We start from the raw sequence: 22,067 nt of genomic DNA, 5'->3' as shown, positions 1-22,067 counted from the left end.
AACATCATCTAATGGTATTATTGGAAACATTATAAAAAAATGATCGACATCTAGGTGGTGTTGTAGAAATAACGTTGTACTATAATTTTTATGTGGAAGTGCAATTTTGTATCTCGAGGCGTATAGATCTATGATTCCTAACTTGTCACGTTAGGAGAGTCGATTGAGTGTGCCACGTGGGGTAGTCAAATTATCATAATTCTATATATGCGGGTGGCGTTCAGCTCACAACTTTATTCTCACAACATGTTTTATCCTATGTAGCTTAAAAGTTTCAGGTTTGACTGATTTTTTGTAAGGATGATTTCTATGGTGAGGAAATCATCCTCACCAAAAATCAGTCGAATCTGAAATTTTTAAGTTCATCAAAAGTGATTTACAAATTTTCAGTAAATAATTGATGATTCACAATTCTAAAATCACTTTTGATAAACTTAGAAATTTAAGATTCGACTGTCTTTTGGTGAGTATGATATTTTCACCATATAGATCATCCTCACAAAAATCAGTCCAATCCGAAACTATTAAGCTACGTAGAACAAACGTGTTGTGAGACATTTGAGAGAATAAGATTGTGAGTCAAACACCCCAAAAAATAAGCCCATATATACATATAGCATTCGGAAATCCTAAAGAAAGTCAAACATTGTACCAAATACTTTTTAATATATTGAAAAATGTTTGGCTCTCTTTCAGGCCTCCATACGCTCTCCTTTGTATATAGCCAAATAGTTTGATTGGCACATTTTTGAGCTGTTTTGATCATGTTGATTAGTTGACTTCATGATTTGTCAAATTGGCTCCATTAAGTTTTGACAGTGAGTCGACTCAAATTCCAATCTTAAGTAATCTTAATTGAGGTTCGGGTCAATTTCATGAGTTTTAAAACTATAGAGCACCACATTGTTTAATCCACTCCCTTGTGAAACCCTATAAACATAGTGGAAAAAGTAAATTAAAGCTTCTTTTATCTTTAGATTCATCATCATTTTCATTATGAATCTTGTTAACATCACAAACAAAATTTTCTAAGGAATTGGACCTTAGAAACTCCTCCTTCCTCTCAAAAGTTCTTCAATTGTCGATTCATTAAAAGAAAAATACACATATCAAGAGAGAAAAGATGAGCAAGGTTGAAGATTCTTCTAGAAGCTTAGCTAATTATTAAAGGACGAGAAATCGATGGAGATGATAATGAACATCCTTCACACGGACAAATTAACCAAACAGTGAAAATGAAGTAGAAAAAGAGAGCGTGTCGATGATAATTGATCATATTGTTCGAAGTTCTTTCAAAAGTGATATGAGGGTAAAATTGGAATTACAATTTTTAACGACTACGCCAAATTCTCCTATCCAAAGCTCAATAATTACAATTAAATTAGGTAAAATTCTACTTTACGACTAAAGTTTTGGATTATCTCCCAACATTGTTATTTAAATATTATTGTTAAAAAGTTAAAGAAGAGAATCATAAGACCACACATCCAAGATGAAGAGAACACCCCAAATCTACTCCTTTGTTTTTTAAGAGCTTCTATCTTCACACTAACATTTACTTAAAGCACCCCAAGTTAGGTTTTTATTTGATATTAGTATCTTACAAATCGAGGTGCTTTAAGTAAAAGTTGGTGTGGCAATATAATCTCTTCTTTTATGCTTTTTTGTTTCTCTTTATCCCATCAAAGTAGTTTCAAGAGTGTAGAGATCTTGATGGGAATACCTCTCACAACATGGCATCTACTCCACTACAAGAATTTTTAGGGAATGGGTTGTTATCCAATTATCCCAAAGAATTTCAAAATGCTTTCGAAAGAATAATTGGAAATTATTCGCGATCCAAGAATAGAAAGGAAAATATAATCATATAGTTCATCGTCATCCACACTATATCCCAAAAATTTGGGATCGGCGAAAAAAATAATAATAATCATAATTCTCCATTCAATTATTACCGAGCCCATAGTTTGGTTTTTACAATTGTTTTTATATCTCCTCTCTCTTTCAATCCAAGATTTTTTTTTCCTCTTCTAGATTATTCCTTCTACTCAAATCATAATTGGCCTAGTTGCACATGTATTTATAGTAATAGAATAAATGCAATGAAAATGATCGCTTCAAAGTATATTGTTCGATCATCAAGAAATGTAATAGCTTTTATGCTCAATTTTGTAAGAGATTTAACAACTAGAATGCAACTAGCATGGTTCAAAATCTCGTTTCGTTTCGATATTTCAATTTTCTAAAGAAATTAAACGATACCGAAACATTGGCGAAAACATTCCAAATATTATTATTAACCTTTAAAAATATTCTCTTAGTGAAGACCAAAGTCAAGGGACATGTTATCAGTTAGGAAAGACATGGATATCTCAAATATTTAACAAAATATGGAGGGACTTTTTTAAATCAACCTTTTAAAGTGATTCTTTGAGAGATGACTGAAGTCAAGGGCATTACAATCGTATGAAATAGAGGGTTTCTCATACTTGAGACTCAAGAGGGATTGAGACGAGGAAGACAAATGAGATCGTCCAACAAATCCGAGGAAGACAGACAAGATTGTCCAGTGAATTTGATGAAGACGAGATCCTTGATGACTCCAACGATCCAAGTGGAACCTTAGAATCTCTCTTTGTCTCTAAGAATTTAAACACTGAAGTGGACAAAATGAAACATTATTTTTACATAGCATTTCGTCTCGGAATGTTAAAAAATCGAAATATTTTGATCGAAACATTCGAAACAGAACGAGATTTTAAACCATGACAACTAGTCTGAGTCTATTACCAAAACCCATTCGAAACCTCATGATTGTGCCTTATTAAGTGTAAATTAACTAAAAACTTATTGAATTGTTGCTTAAAGATTATATATCTCATAATAATAGTGGCGTTTAAATATGGAAATAGGTGTCATTTTTATATTAAAATATAAAGATTAGTGCACATGGATAGATATGTGTTGGTTTTATTTTTATGGCAAATCAACCCATAGGATGACAATTTGAGAATTCAAGAGAGAGACACACGTGTTGGGTAAAATGTCTTGAATGAAGGCTTTGGTGGGAACTCCTCATCAAATGCCCAACTTAGAATTCATTTCAAAACTCTAATAGGGATATTTGATATTACAACAAAGATGAAATTTTGGTTTTGGTAGAGTGGTTTCAAGTTGGGAAATATAAAATTTTATAAATCAAGAATTTAATCTCGATAAAAATTTAAGCGTAATTAAATCTCACGTTTCTTGATAGTTTCATACTTTCATAATATACATCTCAAGATCTAGGAATCCACAATTCGAACATAAGACATGTATGATTAGTTATAATAAAGTAGTTTCACATTTCCGTATATTTAATTATGAGTCCTACTGGAGTGACATTGAAATTGACATCATTTCACACATTGGTGTGCACAGAACCATAGATACTTCTCACTCGTATCTCGATGAAATGGTTCTATACAAACATCCACATCAGCAATGTGTGAAACGATGTCAATTTCAATATCACTTCAACAAAGTAATTAAAATAACAATATAAAATTATCTATTATAGGATTTTTATTATTGAAAAATGTGACCTAATATGTTATGGGTTACTCATGATTCTCTTTTGTATAGATATAGTAGATATAACATGCCTTTCATGATGAACAGCCATCATTCACAATGGACCATTACAAATGAGGCTTATCCAAACCCTTAAAAAAGAAAAAAGAGAAAACCCACATTGAGTACCTTGAATCAAACTTTATTTTAAGGGCAAACCTTAAGACTTATTTTATGAAAAATGGACCAAAAGTTTGAACACAACACAAGGTTAAGGCATTTCAAGTCTGTTTTGGCTCCATGGCCCACCCATGAAATGTAACGTTGATTGATCACAATTCACCAATGGAAAATTGGTGGGAAAATGATTTTCTTTGAAAATTTGGTTTTCTACTAAATAAATTTGTCCCCCCCAAAGAGAATTTCCACCTTGGGAGAGAAAATGTTTTTCCACCTCACATCACTTCTCAAGAAAATGATTTTCCGACCTCCTAATTTAAGGGCCTGACTGGTTGCACACCAAACACTACCAATTGCACTCCATTAGTTAAATTTTTTTCCTTTGCACTCTTTGATGATTGCACTCAAAAATTAAAATAAATTAATAAAATATTACCCTATGTGTTTCGTTTTTCATTCTCCTTATTCAACCATGCTCGCATAAATTATTGTTGGTTTAATTATTTTTGTAAGAAATACTTGGTCGAACCCTCATCTTTACCAGATACATGCCATTTTATATTTATTTCACGCCCCTACTTTTTCATTGATATTTGGGATACGTCCTTGGAAAACAAAACCACGTGTAATACGAAAGAGGGGTTTCTAGAGAAATTTTGAAGCGGGATGGCTGCTTCAAAAAAAAAAAAAAAAATCCCCTTTTAGATCATGGAGATTTTGGCGGTGAAGTCCCAAGTGTCAGCCAAGAAAGGGCAAATTTGACATTTCAAATTTAAACAACCATAAATGGTAAATCAACAAGCTTTGTTATTCCATGAACTTGAAGTGTACCGTCTCCAATGCACCTTAAACACCAAACCATGCATCTGAAGTCTAAACCAGATGTAGATCTTGACAATTTGTGATTTTTGGGCTTTGCATAAATTATGCATGACCTGCCAATTGAATGGCTGAGAAGGACTATGAAGGTTGGCCCATTGAAAAATGTGAACCTAATTTAAGAATACTTCATTAGGGATGTCGATGGATCGGATTACACGTGAAATCCAATCATTTAGATACAATAAGGTTGGAACTCGATCAAGGATTTGGGTTTTAATAAGGATCCAATTTGATAAGCTATTAGATCAGTTTTCGATTAATGATGTCTCGCTATGATAGGACTCTAGACCTAAAAACTTATACAAATTATACAATATATTTGTTTAAATAAATGAAACTTATTCACATTTTGTCTATTAAATCAGATTTGATGTGATGACCAATCCAAACACGATCAGACCCAATCCAATATTTATGGGTGAGTATTATCAAGAAGATGAAGAAACTAATATGTTAGTTATTTTAATTTATATTTTTTTGAAGACTATTATAACCAAAGTGTGATCGATTTGAAAATATTGGAGTTTTCTCAAACAATGTTACCCAATTTATTTCTACTAGTCGGAATCACGAATCAGCATAAAGTGAACCAATTTGTGGTACGATTTGTACAAAGTTTGTAAAATAAAGCAAATCACGACAAACTCACCAATTTGATTTGACAAATCAAATATTTTTTAATTGATTTTTTTTTATATTTAAAATTTAAATTATTTTACTAATTTATTTTTATTTAACTTAAATTTTTTTAATATAATAATTATAACTTATATACTTAAATTATATATGTCCATAAGCGAATCGATCTAGGAAATAAAAGTGAACCCAAAAATGAATTTCTCCCTCTACTCTTACGAATCGGATTCATTTTAGATTGGCGAACCACGAACTCTGAACTCGAATTTGAAGGGACGAACTAAATTCGAACTGATTGTGATTGTGAGAATCTCAAATATCAACTAAAAGCCGGATGTTATGTCTAAATTACCCTTTCACGTGATATCAAAAAGTCAATGAATTTTGAATAATTGTTGAATTTAAAATAGGAGAAATTATTGTACAAATTTTTTAACCCAATATAATAATAATAAACTGAAACATTAGAAGAACAACTGGCCTTGCATTCTTATAACAGGGGAAAGAGAAAGCTGTTAAATTTCGCTTTTTCATAGGAAATCGAATATAATCCAAAGAAGGCAGAGTACCCCACAAATCTCTACTATGCTGCCATCCCTTACCATATGACCTCACATATATAATATTTTATCTATTCAAACAAGGAATGATCATTATTGAAGGAATCCATGGCTTGCCTAGAAATACTACTCAGCACAATTGTGGGTGAATTCCCCTCTCTTATATGTCATATATACATATAATATATATATTTTTTTAAAGTGGGGTGGATTCCACTAATCCAACGGTCAAGCGCACCGTCCCTTAAAAAGTCCTACTTACAACTAGTTGAGTCAAGGGTCAATCGGATCCTGGAGGGTGATCGCAAGGAATTCATTGCTTGATGGGTTTTCGAACACTTGACCTACCCTTTCTGAGAAGCTTATCAAGGCTCGGCTTGCCACTAGGCCAACCCCTTCAGGTTGTGTCATATGTATGTATATATTTAGTGGATGTTGGGTTGGGTGTCTTGAATTAAGGTTTTAATGTTAATTGTTCCTAATCGAGGCTCAAACACAAAATCCATTGAAACTATAATAGGTTATTTGATGTAAGGGGAAATATGGTATTTTGAATTCAGAGAGAGAGATGGTTTCGGGGAGAAAAACCTTTAATTACATAAGTTAGGGCTATAACCATTCTTAGATTATATGAAACTCTCTCATCTACAAACGTAAAAGCCTAGCCGAACCATGTAAATCTTATATTCCTTGATTATTCATTGGACACGTCACTGGATCAATGATCCACATTCATAATGGATATGAAGAAAATTCTCATCCATATGTCAATGGGTAATTAAGGAAGGTAAACATTTGTTTCTTGAAATAAATTAAGTTCTTAATTTTAACACTAATAGATTAAATGAAATTGAAACAATCCTGAAAATAATTGTGAGTAGTTTAAACTTAAAAAAGGCCTCATGATTAAGACGAAAAATACAACAAAATATTCAAATGTGTGTGTAAAAAATTAGAACACTTCGCCACCGTCTAAGTTATTGCCTAGGGATCTTTTAATGGGATATATCTAGTCGTAGTTCATTAATATATCTCCATTCTTAGGTCATGCATCCAATTACGTTGGAAAGGATGAATGGCCATTTACAGGGGGGGGGGGGATTTTTCACCGTGAGAGGATCCCTTAAATGCAGGAACATGATCTGAAGATGAAAAACTAAGAATGTAGTGTCCATGAGTAACTGATGGAATGATTTGGATAGAAAGATAATCACAATCACATAATGATCAAGAAAATAAATAAGGATGTATCAATAACTAAAATGAGATGTTGAGTTCCTAGAACAATGAGTAGTAAACCTATAGAAGGGCCAATATAATCTTACTCATTTTTTTTTTTTCCATGTAATTCCAATTTTAAATGAATTGTGATTCTAGCTTTGGCATTGGAGTTTCTTTTAATGGTATTGCATTGTACCCTAGGACAAGATATTTGAAGGTGTTGGAAGTGTTGTGTGAGATTCCTCCATTAAATGGTAAGAGAATGGAATGAGTCAAAAGGGGGGAGAAAAGATATAAAACTCCAATCCATTATTGACATAAGTTGCAAGTTTTCCTTATTATTAACTTAAGCATCGAAATGTGATCGAGGGATAGGAGGGTGGGGGATAAGGCGATAACGATAAAAGTGATCTTAACAATTTGTGACTCTCATCATAATTGGCAAGACTCAAAGTGGTGTAAAAGGTCATCAATGACTTGTTGATTGAGGGTAAACAAATTCATTTTTTGAGGTTTTATTGAAATTAAGTTAAATTTGTAGAGTTTGGACCTTTTTATCCCCAGAGGTCTCACAAAGACCTATAAATGATGAGCAAATTTACATTCCTAAAATTTTGTCTAATTATCTTCTCACTGCCTTCTAAAACCTCAAAACTCTTTTCATTTACCTTTTCAAACACCTTGGGCTTAGAACAAGACGATGAAGAAAAGAAGGAAAAAGATCAGGCTGGGGTGGAGTATTAATTTTATGTTTTTACTTATTTGCATACCCCCAATCCCACTTCTACCCCCTTACTCATGGTTTCAAAACTCATTCAAGATCAAGACGTATCGTCCGAGTTTTCTCGATATCAAGCATGGATGAGACGGACAAACAAATCAATTTTTTCAAACGAGGTTTATAACCCCCACATTTTTTTATTTTTTATTTTTGAACAAGACGTCTCAAACGTATTGAAAAAACTCGTTTGAGACGACTCGGTATCTAGCATGGACGAGATGAGACGAGACGTGAAACTGAATTTTAAAACCATGCTCTTGATCCAATCTCTTTACTTTCCAAACTTCTATTTCTTTTTCAAGTATATATTGTAACTCTTTCTTTATCAAATGACAATGGTGGTAGAGAGCAATCCCTCCATGTGAGGTAATCTTCCTCTTTAAGTCTATAATAAATTTCTTAGGAAACATTTAATTACTTTTTAATGTCTTTAATTTTTTTTAACTTCGAGTTTATTTCATTTTCAAGTAATTATTGTAATCTTTCTTTTAGATTGCTGTATAAGATTTTTATTCTTTACTTTGAGATCATGTCCATTGCAAGTATCTAGTATAGGCATATCAAATGACAAGGGTGGTAGAGAGTAATCCCACCATGAAAGATAATCTCCCCTTCTAAGTCCATAATAAGTTCCTTAGTGGAACCTTTGCATGCATACACTCTTGTACACACCCATTCATGCATCATCACCAAAAGGCTTGAGTCATTAAAAGTGAAATCTTGTTAGATTTATGCTCTAGCTCAAAGCAAACAAAAAAAAAATCAAGCAAGTGAAACATTTCATTTATATTTCACTATTGGCACATACACATTAAACTACCATGGTAACCATACACATTCATCATCATTAGCATTTTAACTCAAAAATCTTTAAAAAAATAGTCATAGTTTTTTACTTTTGACCAATACTATGGTAACCACCAATGGATAAGATGGGGTGTTTAACACCATCCACATCTTGCAACCGAAGTTCCTTACCTGAACCTCTAAGTTAAGATCAGATTTGAGTCACCAACGCCTTGAAAAATTAATTTTCAAAACTACTTTTAAGGTGTCCATTCACACCTTAAACTCTTTGACTGTTGGCTACTCCTAAACTCAAGTAGAAGAGATTTAGATTGCTAAACTCTCACATGTTCTACAAATAGCTTTTGGGTTGGTTTGATTCAATTTGGAACAAGTTTTGGTTTGATTTTGGATTAAGAAAATAAAGTACCGATCAATCTGGTTTGATTCTTGATTCAAAACTTGTATAGAACTGAACAAAACCAAGAATTAAAAACTCATGTGATAAATAAATATATAAGGTGCCACTTAATAAAGTGGTTAAGGCTTGAGGAGAGTTGATGCCATGACCTAGTATGGAGCCAACACATTTGTCCTGTATGATTTAAAAGTTTCAGATTGAGTTGATTTTTTGTGAGAATGATATCTATAATGACGAAATCTTCCTCAAAAACCAGCCTAATTAGAAACTTCTAACCCCGTCAAAAGTAATTTAGAATTGTAGACTGTCGATTTTTTACCATTAAAATGTAAACCACTTTTGATGGGGTTAGAAGTGATCAGATTTGACTTTTTTTTTCTTTTTTTTTTAGGATGATCTCCCAGTCATAGAGATCATCCTCACAAAAAATCAGTTCAATTTAAAATTTTCAACTCACATAGGACAAAATTTTGGCTCCCTAATGTTGGTTGTCAAATGTCACTCATATATATATATATATATATATATAGGGTCCCGTTCGGCATCCTAAGTTTTACCACACACTTTAACAAACGCGTTTTGTCTTACATGGGTTAGAAGTTTCGGAATGAGCTGATTTTTGGTGAGGATGATCTCTATGGTGAGGAGATCATCCTCACCAAAAATCAGCTCATTCCAAAACTTCTAACCCCATCAAAATTGATTTACAAAAAATGGACAGTCCACGATTTTTCAACGTGTAAACATGGGGCTAAACATTTCGGAATGGGCTGATTTTTGGGGAGGATGATCTTCTAATCATAGAGATCATCCTCACCAAAAATCAACTCATTCCAAAACTTCTAACCCATGTAGGACAAAAAACGTTTGTTAAAGTGTGTGGTAAAACTTAGGGTGCTGAACATTTCCCATATATATATATATATATATATATATAGGGTACCGTTCAGCACCCTAAGTTTTGCCACACACTTTAACAAACGTGTTTTGTCCTATATGGGTTAGAAGTTTCGGAATGGGCTAATTTTTGGTGAGGATGATCTCTATGGTGAGAAGATCATCCTCACCAAAAATCAGCTCATTCCAAAACTTCTAACCCCATCAAAAATGATTTACAAAAAATGGACGATCCACGATTTTTCAACTTGTAAACATGGGGCTAAACATTTCGGAATGGGCTGATTTTTGGGGAGGATGATCTTCTAATCATAGAGATCATCCTCACCAAAAATCAGCCCATTCCAAAACTTCTAACCCATGTAAGACAAAAAACGTTTGTTAAAGTGTGTGGTAAAACTTAGGGTGCTGAACATTTCCCATATATATATATATATATATATATAGGGGACGGTTCAGCAGCCCTAAAGTTTGCCAAGTTTGGTGCCAAACATTTTTCAAATATGGGTTAGAAGCTTTGGAATGAGCTGATTTTTTGTGAGGATGATCTCTATGATGAGGAGATCATCCTCACAAAAAATCAGCCTATTCCAAAACTTCTAACCCTATCAAAAGTTATTTACAAAAATTGGACGATCCACGATTCTTCAAGTTGTAAACTAGGGTTAGAAGTTTCAAAATGAGCTGATTTTTTTTAGGATGATCTCTTCACTGTAGAAATCATCCTCAAAAAAATCAGTCTATTACAAAACTTCTAACCCCATCAAAAGTGATTTACAAAAAATGTTTGGCACAAAACTTGGCAAACTTTAGGGCTGCCGAACCGCTCCCATATATATATATATGTATGCATATACAAATTTATTATAAATTATTTTAAGAGGTAGGACATAAATTAATGATTTATCTTTTATGGATAGATTAATGATTTATTATATTAAATTTATGTTTGTCATATATTTGTTTTCTAATTCTAAATATTACTTCGGTTTATAGAATATTGGCAACTCATAGATCTGAACCAACCTTAGTTCGATTTGAGTTGGTTTGGCTCTATTGGCATTTCAGTTTGGCTCTGATTTAGTAGAACCGACCTATGTTGGTTCGATTCAATTTGACCCCAAACCAAACCAGTTGCGCCCCTAATTGAAACCAATTTCAAGATTACTTATTTTAGTATTGGAGCTAAAATAGCTCGGAAGCACTATTGTTTACGAATATCTTATTAGATTCAGAACTAATAAAATCCAAAACGATTGGATTTGCCAAGGTATTTATAGGTATTTGGCATTTTGGTATATGAGACATAACAGAAATAAAATATAGCATAAATTATGGGTGTTTTACTAATATATTTAGACCCATGGTATATAGACCCATTTTTGTACTTATTTAGTTTTACCAAAGTGGGCATTTATTGTAGGGACATTAAACTGAATTTACCTTTATACCATGTTTTTCAAAAGACTAATGATAATCTGACTCGAAAATTTTTACTCAATTTATACTCGATCGATGTGACTAGTGCACAAAACCGTAGATCTTTTTCTTGTGTATCTCGTAAAAAAAGATAAATGGTTTTGTGCACTTGCCATGTTGATCGAGTACAAATCGAGTGAAACTTTTCAAGTTAGAATTTCGCGACTCTTTTCAAAATGTGTCTTTTGTAAAGAGATCAATTCAAGATAATATTCAAAGAAAATTAAATCAAGATGCACTAAACACAAAAGACATATTTTTACGTGATTCCCTCAATATTAAAGTATGTCCATAAATCATATTAATTTTACTATGAAGATAAAAAAAACGTAGTTATAGATTACACTCTTCCATCGAAAATAGATATGTATACCCCTAGAAAAATTTAACTAAGGTTTTACATAATATTAGTAAAATTACAAAAATACCCTTAAATTATTTTTTATTGATCAATGGGGATACTTGACTTGATTAAGAGTACCTCCTCATTGACCAATACTATCAGACTCCACAATCCATAAGACCTTTTAAGTTCAAGTTACATTTATACCCTTTTTAACTAAAAAAAATGTCTTATTTAATATTCACAAGAAGGTGAAAGAAAGTAAAATAGAAAATGTGGTACCTGTTTTGGTAAAAATAAATAAATACCAAAGCGGATATAAAACCCTTTTGGTAAATATTTTAAAATGTATTTGAGTCAGTAATTTTTTGGTAAATGTCATTACCCTTTCTGTGATTTTTCCTTTAGTTTATTAAATGAAAAGGAAAAGTTTAGCACAAAAACAACAAAAACAAAAACAAAAAAGGTGGGAGTGAACACGAGGCACCAATGTCCTCTTATGGGGATGTGTGTCTGTGTCTGTGTGCACACCTCCAAATCTTTGTTGGGGACCGTTTATTCTCTTCTTCCCCTCATCCTCATGCCTTAATCAATTCTTCCACGGTTGGGGGCACAAAGGTAAATAAATAAAGAAAAGAAAAAGTAAAAGTTAATGAAAGAGAAAAGCAAAAGGTGACACACACACACACACACATACACACCCGTGCCCTCTCTTCTCAGACCAACATTTATTCCTTTTATGGGCTGTAAAGCCTACCACCGGCCCACCCTCCCAAGGTTTAAAAAAAAAAAAAGTTAAATCCAGTTGTGTAAAAGCAGAGTTTGAAGTTTGAACTATCACCACCCCAAATTTGCCACGTGTCACATTATTTCATGACCATTTATTTGCTCATTGAAAATCAATTTGATTTAGTGATTTTGGTGGGCTGTATGATATATTTTTTTATAAAAAAAAATGCTTGAATGGTGGGCCCAATGTTAATGGTCCAATGGTTTCTTAGAAAGCAAAAAGGAGTCCATGGATCAAATAGAGTGTTAGATGGTTATTTCCATGGGTGGAGTTGCATTGAACTTAAATTTATTTGTCGGTCGAGCTACTTTATAGTATAAAAGGAGTGAATTTTGAAATGACGAATTTGCCATCGGATAGCTTTTCACAAAATATCCAAAATGAGGAATATGTCATCCAATCATCGTTCGTCGTTGTAAATATTTGAAATGTATCATAATAGCCGTTGAAAAGCTCAGATGAGGTAGAAGATGTGAACAAAAGTATTATGGATAATTTAAGTCATTTTTTATTTTATTTTATATATAAGGAGATGAGGCATTTAGTTAAAAAATATTTACCACGTGAATAATTAAGTTACCGTCGAAAAATTAAGAGGCACTTACTAAGAAAACCCCAAATTATGGTCTATTAAGTAATTTCCCCTATTTGTGTCTTCGAACTGATTTTTATCATCATTTACGATGTTGTCTTCAGTGAGTTACTTGGTGGAGTAATCTAGATTAAAAATCAACGGAAGACATCGTCTGTTGATATGACCTGGGCTTGGGCCGGCTTTGAGTTGTTACAAATATTTGTGAGGATGAATATTGCTCAACACTAAGGAACAAATATTTAAGGGGACCAACTCCTGTCAATCGAGGCGGGTTAAGATCACCTAACCCAAAAAAGATGTTGGGCCTTTAGTGTATCCCAGTACTGAGTCTCAGACAGATCCAGATTCGGGATGGGTTCCAAGATACAAGCCCGAATAGAACTCAAAATTTGGAGAACTCTTCCTAAGCTCAAGAAAGGCTTGGGTTGAGCCTTTTAGGCCCAACTTTTGATGGCCCTAAACCAACCCCTAGAGAGGTGGTGTAAGCTTAGTCTGACCCTAAATTCTAATGGGCCTCTTTGAGCTAATGGTCTGGTTTGGGCCAGTCTAGCCCACATAAGAGATCTTGACCATGATCATAGATGGGACCCACCATTTGATGGGTTATACCTACTGATCTAATCTAGCCAAAAGGCAATCTAATAGTAATTATCCACAATATAGACACCTTTTTCTATTGTTTTGTTGAATCTAGACCACTATCATGCATTCGTCTCTGATCTAACACTCCTAATAAAACTAGTTTGAAAAGTATCTAATCCACGATATGTGGATAAAGAATGGTATGGCGACTTATAAAATATTGTACTAAATATATGATTCCGGGATGGCAGGGCCGAGCTTGGCATTTGTCAATCCTAGCCCAACTTAGTTTTATGGGCTTCAAAAATGTGAGCCCAGTCCATATTTTTGGGCTAAATATCAAGGCCTGGCCCATCTCTTTCATTCGTAGCCTAACCAGGTTAGGGACTAACAGGGAAAATTCACAGCCCTATAAAGACCGTTTTCAAACACGTTTTTTTGTCTCAAAAACTAAATTTCGTAAAATCCAATTGTACTAGCTACATAGTACAGCCCCACAAGGGGGATCTCATTTAGAAGCTCCCAACATTGTTACATTATTTTAAATAAAATTATAGTGAAATAAAAAATAAATAATGGTGTCGTGGTGTAGTTGGTTATCACGTCAGTCTAACACACTGAAGGTCTCCGGTTCAAGTCCGGGCGACGCCATTGATTTTAATTCTGAATGCCTTTTTTTTCTTTTTTATGGAGGTTTCAAAAATCCCATCTTAATTGCACTTTATTATTATTATTATTATTTTATTTTTATTCCGAGCTTAGCATCTTATTATGACAATTGAGTGGAGATACTTACTATGAATAGTACATCAAAGAGACTCGTCGACATCAAAGATGATTCGTACATTTGGAAAAACTAGCCCCCTATGAGGTCATGAACCTTAATATATTTCATATATAAGTAAGCATGTTTTTAATGAATTTAGTAATTCGATGCTGATAGGATTTGAACTCGGGTCCTTGGTGTCATCATCCAAAGATTTTGCCAACAGAAATAGTTAGCACCTACTCCAAAAGAAAACAATTAGAGAAACTTTCATCCTAAGAGTAACTCCAACGCATCTTTCAAAATCTCTTCAATTCTCTTCATTTTGGAGTGCAAAATCCACTAGAAGGGTCTCCAACGCAGTCTTTCAAAATCCCTTTCATTTTAGAATTTTAGGTTTTTAAACTCCAAAATGACAAACAGGTATATTTATTCCATTTTCTTTTATGATTGAGTAGGATTTTCATCTTGGATTGAAAAAAAAAAATTTTAAATATTTATGAATCGTCATTTTGAAAGACACAGTTAAAGTGTAAACACTTTGAACATCCAAAATGATGATCTATAATGCTCGCATCCGAAAATTAAAATGAAGCTTCCCTTCAGAGTTACTCTAATAATTTGCTTTAATTTATTTTCACAAAAAAAATAAACTCAGATTCGAAATTTCGACCAAGACATTCGGCGGGATTTAAAAGACTGATTACCCATTAATTGTGTAAAAATTTATCACATGTGATTAAAATTATTCCTCTTTTTATAAAGCCAAACAATCCTCCCCAAATAAAGTTCCATCTCAAACAGTTTCAGAATAACTCCTTTCGGCACATGACATCATAGAAATACCCAATCCCCACTAAACCGACCCCTTATTGGTCGGCTTCTATTTTATCTCCTTTTAACACTAAAATGAGATCTTCTATCCAGGCTAAAACAACACAACACCCCAAAAATAAATTTAAAAAAAATAATAGAAAAGAAGAAATAGATTTAACTAAGAGAGGGATTAGTAAAAATTAGACCATTTTCAACTCTATAAGTGAATCTATGGTGGGACAAAAGGTATCAAAAGATTTTGATTTGATATTTGATTAATCAGTTTATTCCAATCCCAAATCATGGTCATATAAAAAGTTTTTGTCAAGATTTTGGGTCATCGAATAAAATTTATTCTTTTCATTAAATTACGCCTAAAACTATGTCTTATTTTTAACTATTATTATTTTTAATATGAATGTGTTCGTATCTACTTTCACAATTGCGAATCATTATAACTTATTAGGATTGAAATTAGTCTTCATTATAAATGTAATGATTAGACCATTTTCAACTCCCAAGTGAGGTTGGGACAAAATCAATCAAAAGATTTTGTCAAAATTTTGGGTTATTGAATAAAATTTAGTCTTTCGTTAAATTACCCTCTAAATATGTCTTTTTAGTATTATTATTATTATTATTGATAACGGGAGTATTTGAACTTACGTCCAATTAGGAGGATCAGATGAGGCAGGGATAGTCATATGCGTCCCTCCCTCAGGCACATGCAACACTCATCACACGCACCAAGTACGTGAGGGAGAGACCTTTAGGTGGCCCCGAAGAAATATTGCTCATAATAGGTATCAAATACACAACTTATGGACTCTCGCTGCTTATTGGATTCGAAATTGCCATTGAGCCACCCCCTCGAGTTCTTTTTTATTTATTTATTATTAATTCAAATCTTCTCTGACAATTGAGATTAATTCTTGCTTAGTGGGATTGTAATTAGTCTTCATTATAGATGATCAAACTAAACGTTATGCATTATTACAAGGAGCCTTGAGGATTTCTTTATTATTTTCTATTCCATCGTACATCAAATTAATCTAAGATATCTGTAGGTGCACTTTTTCGCTCTACCTCGAGATCCTCTTTGAAAACTCTTAGCTCGGTGGATGGCCTGTAACAAGACCACTCCAACGATCAAATCAAAAATTAGTGTTGAGTTAATAAAGTGTTATCAGGGAAGATTTTTTCTAACCTTTAGTGTGAGTTGCAATCTAGTATTTATAGAGTCCCTGACTTATGGATTTCCCAAGATCATTTCAATGATTTTTGTTAGAGTAATTGTACCTGCTCTCTGATCTGTCAATTGTTGGAGTTGCTATACCTATCCTGTCTCCAAGAGCAGCCTCAACTGATTTGTCAGGTTGGGAGCTATCACATCTGACCTGTCAGTAGTAGAGTTGTCATACCTGACCTGTCAAATTTCGCATGCATTTGACTTATATTTATCTGATGTAGTTTGGTGCATTCTCCACCCGACTCGGTGAATCGGTTAAGTTTTCCTGAAATTGCCATGTGTCAATAGCTCCGGGAATACCCTCCACAATATCCAATAGAGTAATTACACCATTAGAACAAGTGGGTAGGATTGAATTGTTACCAAATTCATGATTGGGTGTCTGATCTATTGGATCGGATACATATGGGTCTAATACATTTGATCGACCGGGAAGGTTCCCCAATGGATAAGTCATCCAAATGGAGCAGTAGGGTCTGTTTGGTTTGAGGAGTTGTGCTATAGAAAAGGATCTAATTAAGGACACGGATTAAGATAATTTGAATTAGCATTCTTTTCATTATCATTTTTTTCTAGTATTTTATCGAATCAAATTATTTTTTCAATTATTCTTCTTTTGTAAAATAATGATTCGTTGTATCCTGAAGAGGACATGTTGGAATCAAGTTGTAAACTTAAGTTCATAAAGAGCGAATATCTTCTCAAAGAAAAAGATTAGGTGCCTTGAGCTCAATTTCTCTGTGTTTAAAATTTTAATTTTAATTTTTTTTTTTAATTTTTTAGATTCTAAACCCACTCTCTCCAATGGGTTTCACCGCCATTCCATAAAAATTTCTATTTTTATTTTTATTCGGAGGAATCTGTTCCTCCCAATACATAATGGTCCCTCAGTCTTTGGTTTCATATTTATCTAGTTAAGTCCTGCAAAAGATCAGAAAATTAGGGCCAATCCAGTTTAGTTCGATAAATAAAGTTTATTGACACACAATTGTTCATCTAAATCAAACTTATTGGATCGAATTTCAGGTCTGATCCAACCATTGACGGTTCTAATCCCGCTTTACAAATTAGAACATACAAAGGAGAGACAAGTTGAGTCAAGAGAAACCCAAACCTTTGATTTACCAAAACTTTGATCGATCTTGCTTTTAATACACCTTTCCAATAATCAAGAAAGCGAAAGAATTAAGGATTTTGATCATTCATGGTGCAAAGTACATAAATTATGTCTAAAATGGTTTCTAATGAATCGAGTATTGTATAATTCTACGATCGTTACATGAGCAATTTAAAACAATGATGAAATCACACCACACGAATGTTTAATATTTACAATTCGACCATATAATAATTTAGACAAAATTTCTTGGCACGAAGATGAGATATCGATGCTGTCCCATCTATCGAATAGTTCTTAACTTGACAAGATAGAAATGGAATCAACCCATTGGACGATACAATCTCATATTTAATTTGAGTGTCATTATCAGCCAAACTGTGAATTTTTGTCATCAACCAATCAAACAAGTTAAATAAAATAAGGAGGGACACATTTCATGATCATTTTTTGGCATCCACATCATAAGTGGGTGTACTTATTTAATGTACATCAACCAATACACTAAGATTTTAATTGAGATTAGATTTCTTCCTCTTTTAGTATTATATATATTATATGTATATTGTTTTTCACTCACATTGGAACCAAAACATCTTTGATTGATGTTGATGTATAATTAGAAGGCTGAGGCTTTGATTTTAGTAATTGGTGGGGTCAGATAAGACAATGATATTTGCCCTTTTTTGTGTACAACTCTGTACAAATTATGTTGTTTGAGTCAGAAAGGTTACCTTGAACGACAGTCCTTGATTCTTCTTCGGACCTACTTGTTATCTATTATTTTTCACCCTACTTCATCATTAAAATGTAGAATCAGATTTATTCGAGAGGTTAATGAAATAATGATGATCACAACGACCATAATAATAATAATAAGAGTCGTGATAATTTGTCTCCCCCCTCCCTCTAATAAATGCCCCTCCCCCATCACAGAACCATTGATCATTTGACTTAGGATACATACGAAAGAGATTTATGATTTTTTGTGTATCCCGAGGCAAATGATTTATTGTTCTGTGATGGGGGGTGGGGCGTCAGAAAATCATTATTCTAATAATAATAATAATAATAAGAGTCGTGATAATTTATCTCCCCCCTCTAATAAATGCCCCTCCCCCATCACAGAACCATTGATCATTCGACTCGGGATACATACGAAAGAGATTTATGATTCTGTGTATCCCGAGACAAATGATCTACTGTTCTGTGATGGGGGGTGGAGCGTCAGAAAATCATTATTCTAATAATAATAATAATAATAATAATAATAAGGGTTTGTATGATCACAAAAGAAAATTCTAAAAATATCATTTTTTTGAAAAAAATAATCCTTAAAATGAATTTCTTTAAATAAAAAGACATTTGCTGGTGTTTGATTGCACCTCGAAAATCCTCACCTCTTCTCATGAAACTCATTTTCTTGGGGATATGGTATGAGAATATATTCCTTTCATCGTGGAAAAACCATTTTCTTAGAGGAAATAATTTTTTATTAAATACACAATTGTACAACCGCAAATCATATTTTTCTGAAAAAACCATTTCTCGTCGATCTTCTCTCATAATCATCCAAATAAGAAAAATATACTAAAATAGCAGACTAATATAAATATAAAAAAATATATTTTAAAATGCTTGAATATTTTTTACACCGGGAATGAATAACAATATTAGTGTGGGAGATGAGTAACATTGAAATTGATATCCGTTTGCGACATTGGTGTGAGACAAAATCGTATATACTTCTCACTCGTATCTCGATGAAAAATATCTATGATTCTATAGACACATCCACATCGGCAATCTCCAAAACAATGTCAATTTTAATGTTACTTCAGCATTTTTCCAATTTTTAATGCTCTTGATCCAACGCTCGAGATCTCCTCCCATCCAAGGTGGGCCGTCCCCCTAATGAACCATCCTGCAATGAAGATGATCGATCATCTACCGTTAATATAGATGTCACATTGAGGGTGTACGACCTGGTTGTCCACCATCAATGTAGCACCTATAAAGAGTGGACAGCCTGTTTAAATGCCACGTGTAATATTAATGGATTTTTACATGCCACATGTTTTAATAATGGGGTCACAGTTACTCATGAGGGCTTAATGAACCTCAACCATATAACCAGAGCACATCCTCTGCCATACAATTTCTCTGCACTTATAGGGAGAGACACATTTAAAGGAAAAAATTAATACTTCGACATGAAAGGACGATGTAGATCAGATTTTATTTATTTTAAAACAACATAATTTTAAGCCTTATCAAAGGCTTCGAAAATGAACGGTCCGTGATCTATGATATTTTAACAGATGGATTTTCATAATTCTGTGATGTGGCAATCCCTCAACCGTAAAATCAACTATAGGGAACTTTATGGAAAAATCACCATAGAGGCTCTGCTCCTAACTTTAATTGCCTACTCAAAATTATAAAATGAATAACGTTGAAGTGACCTCAAGAATGGACCTCACATTGCACACCCTAACGTGAAAATGTATGGGAATCAAAGATGCTTTTGTCAAGATAGGAGTGAAAAACATTATATGGCTCCTATCCACTTTCACGTCACGATGTGTGATTTAAGGTCCAATCTTGAGGTCACTCCAGCATGACTTTTGAAAAAGTGGGGGTCTCGGCATTCGTATCTCAAGGAGGATACGACTCAAAAATGCCTAAAATTTCAACAACACAAAATCTCATTTTTTTTTTCCAAAATCTTAGTTATCAATTACAATGATATATTTTCTTAGAATGTATCAAAATATTTTAATTTTTTCAAAGAAAAAGGATATGTTATTATTGTACAAACATTATTCATAATTTTTTTAATATATGTGAAATTATGTATTATTTATAGAAAGATAAATTGGTGGTAAATAAGATATGAAATGATAAATCAATTAGATCAATTTGTTAATTTCATGCATTATTTGTCTTTGGGGCCACCCTCAGAGATTTATCCCAGAAATTACCTAGTGTGGATTGCGTGTGCCCCAATGATAATAAGGTGTTAAGAGCCATGTACCCCAATTGCAAAACGCATTCTTTTTAATACAAATTTAGTTTAATTAAAATTTCAAAATTAAAAAAGGATTTTACGTAGTTATGACCATAGTCACAAAGTTAAAATATGAGTTAAAAATGGCAGGGGAAAATTCAGAAGAAAAAAAAAAAGAAAGACGAAAGAAACGAGAATAAAACAAAAAAAATAAAAAAATGACAAATAGATAAACAAGAAAAAAAATTATAAAAAAAACAAAATGTAATACATATTCTAAGTTTTGAATATATTTTTGAGAAAAAGAAAAAACACTGGTGGATATCTATGCATGATAACAAATTTCAACACATAATTATACATTCTATAATGTTTAAAAAAGATTAAGCATCAACGAATCTTTTGAGCAGAATAAGACACTATTGAAAAAATTTACAATCATATATCATCAAATCCCACTTTAAATAACAATTATGAATCTAATCACAGACAACCATGAGGTTATAGACAAAAAAAATGAGATTTTATTATTTAAAAAAAAAAAAAAACTTATTTAAACCGTAAAAAATGAGTTTAAAATGTATGAACTTGTTTTTTTTTTTTTTTTTTAATCGTTAAAGTTTCAAAACGTGTTTTAAACCGGACTTTAAAAAAAAAGTATTTTTTTTACTATGGTTATGGCTCCATAAGTAGCAAAACACTTTTTTTTTTTTTTATGATTTATATTTAAATACAAATAAGTATCAAAGTCTCAAATAATTATTTCAAAATGTACTGGAATAATTGGTGATAGTATTATCTTGGCTTAAAACTTAAAACAGTTTTTATGCTTTTTCCAAAATTGTGAAGTATCTTTTTGTATATTTTAATGTGTCTCATACTATTTTTGTAATTTCTAAAATTCTACAAGATTTTCCAACAAAATATTTTTATGAGTATTGCTAGAGTGACCTAAGGGACACACGGGAAACATCTTGACATGGTGATGTGTGCATGCCCGTAGATCCATTTTACTTGTATCTCGGAGAAAACGCATCTACGGACATGTACGTGCCACTGCATCAAGATATCCTCGTGTGTCCCCCATTGAGGTCACTCCAGCATTAATCTATTTTTATTTTCAATCTAAACCATCCAAATTAAAATTTAATACTTTGTTGTTTAGATTCTCAATCATCAACCTTGATTGATGAGTATGTGTGCCACATATGGCGAATCTATCGTGTATTAATATCAACCAAATATTAAACTAGCTAGAACATGATCATCTGTATCACGGACCATTTGAGGCATATTCTTATCCCCAATTTCCTCAAATACATGTATTTTTATCATATACAAATACACATAAGAATTAAATATAAATATTTATGTATAGTTTTATTTATTATTTGAATTGGT

General features: G+C 32.7%; 1 non-coding gene across 1 annotated transcript; it reads left to right on the top strand.

Moving 5' to 3' along the window:
* The first annotated feature begins 14,285 nt into the window (after nucleotides 1-14,285).
* Nucleotides 14,286-14,359, top strand: TRNAV-AAC (transfer RNA valine (anticodon AAC)). The gene has a single exon. It is a non-coding gene; the product is annotated as a tRNA-Val (tRNA).
* Nucleotides 14,360-22,067: the final 7,708 nt, after the last annotated feature.

The sequence above is a fragment of the Akebia trifoliata genome, chromosome 10 (assembly GCF_017979445.1).
Source record: "Akebia trifoliata isolate Shusen 1 chromosome 10, ASM1797944v1, whole genome shotgun sequence".
Lineage (NCBI taxonomy): Eukaryota > Viridiplantae > Streptophyta > Magnoliopsida > Ranunculales > Lardizabalaceae > Akebia > Akebia trifoliata.
Note: the sequence above shows the minus strand (reverse complement) of the source record. Positions and strands in the feature narration are given on the sequence as shown.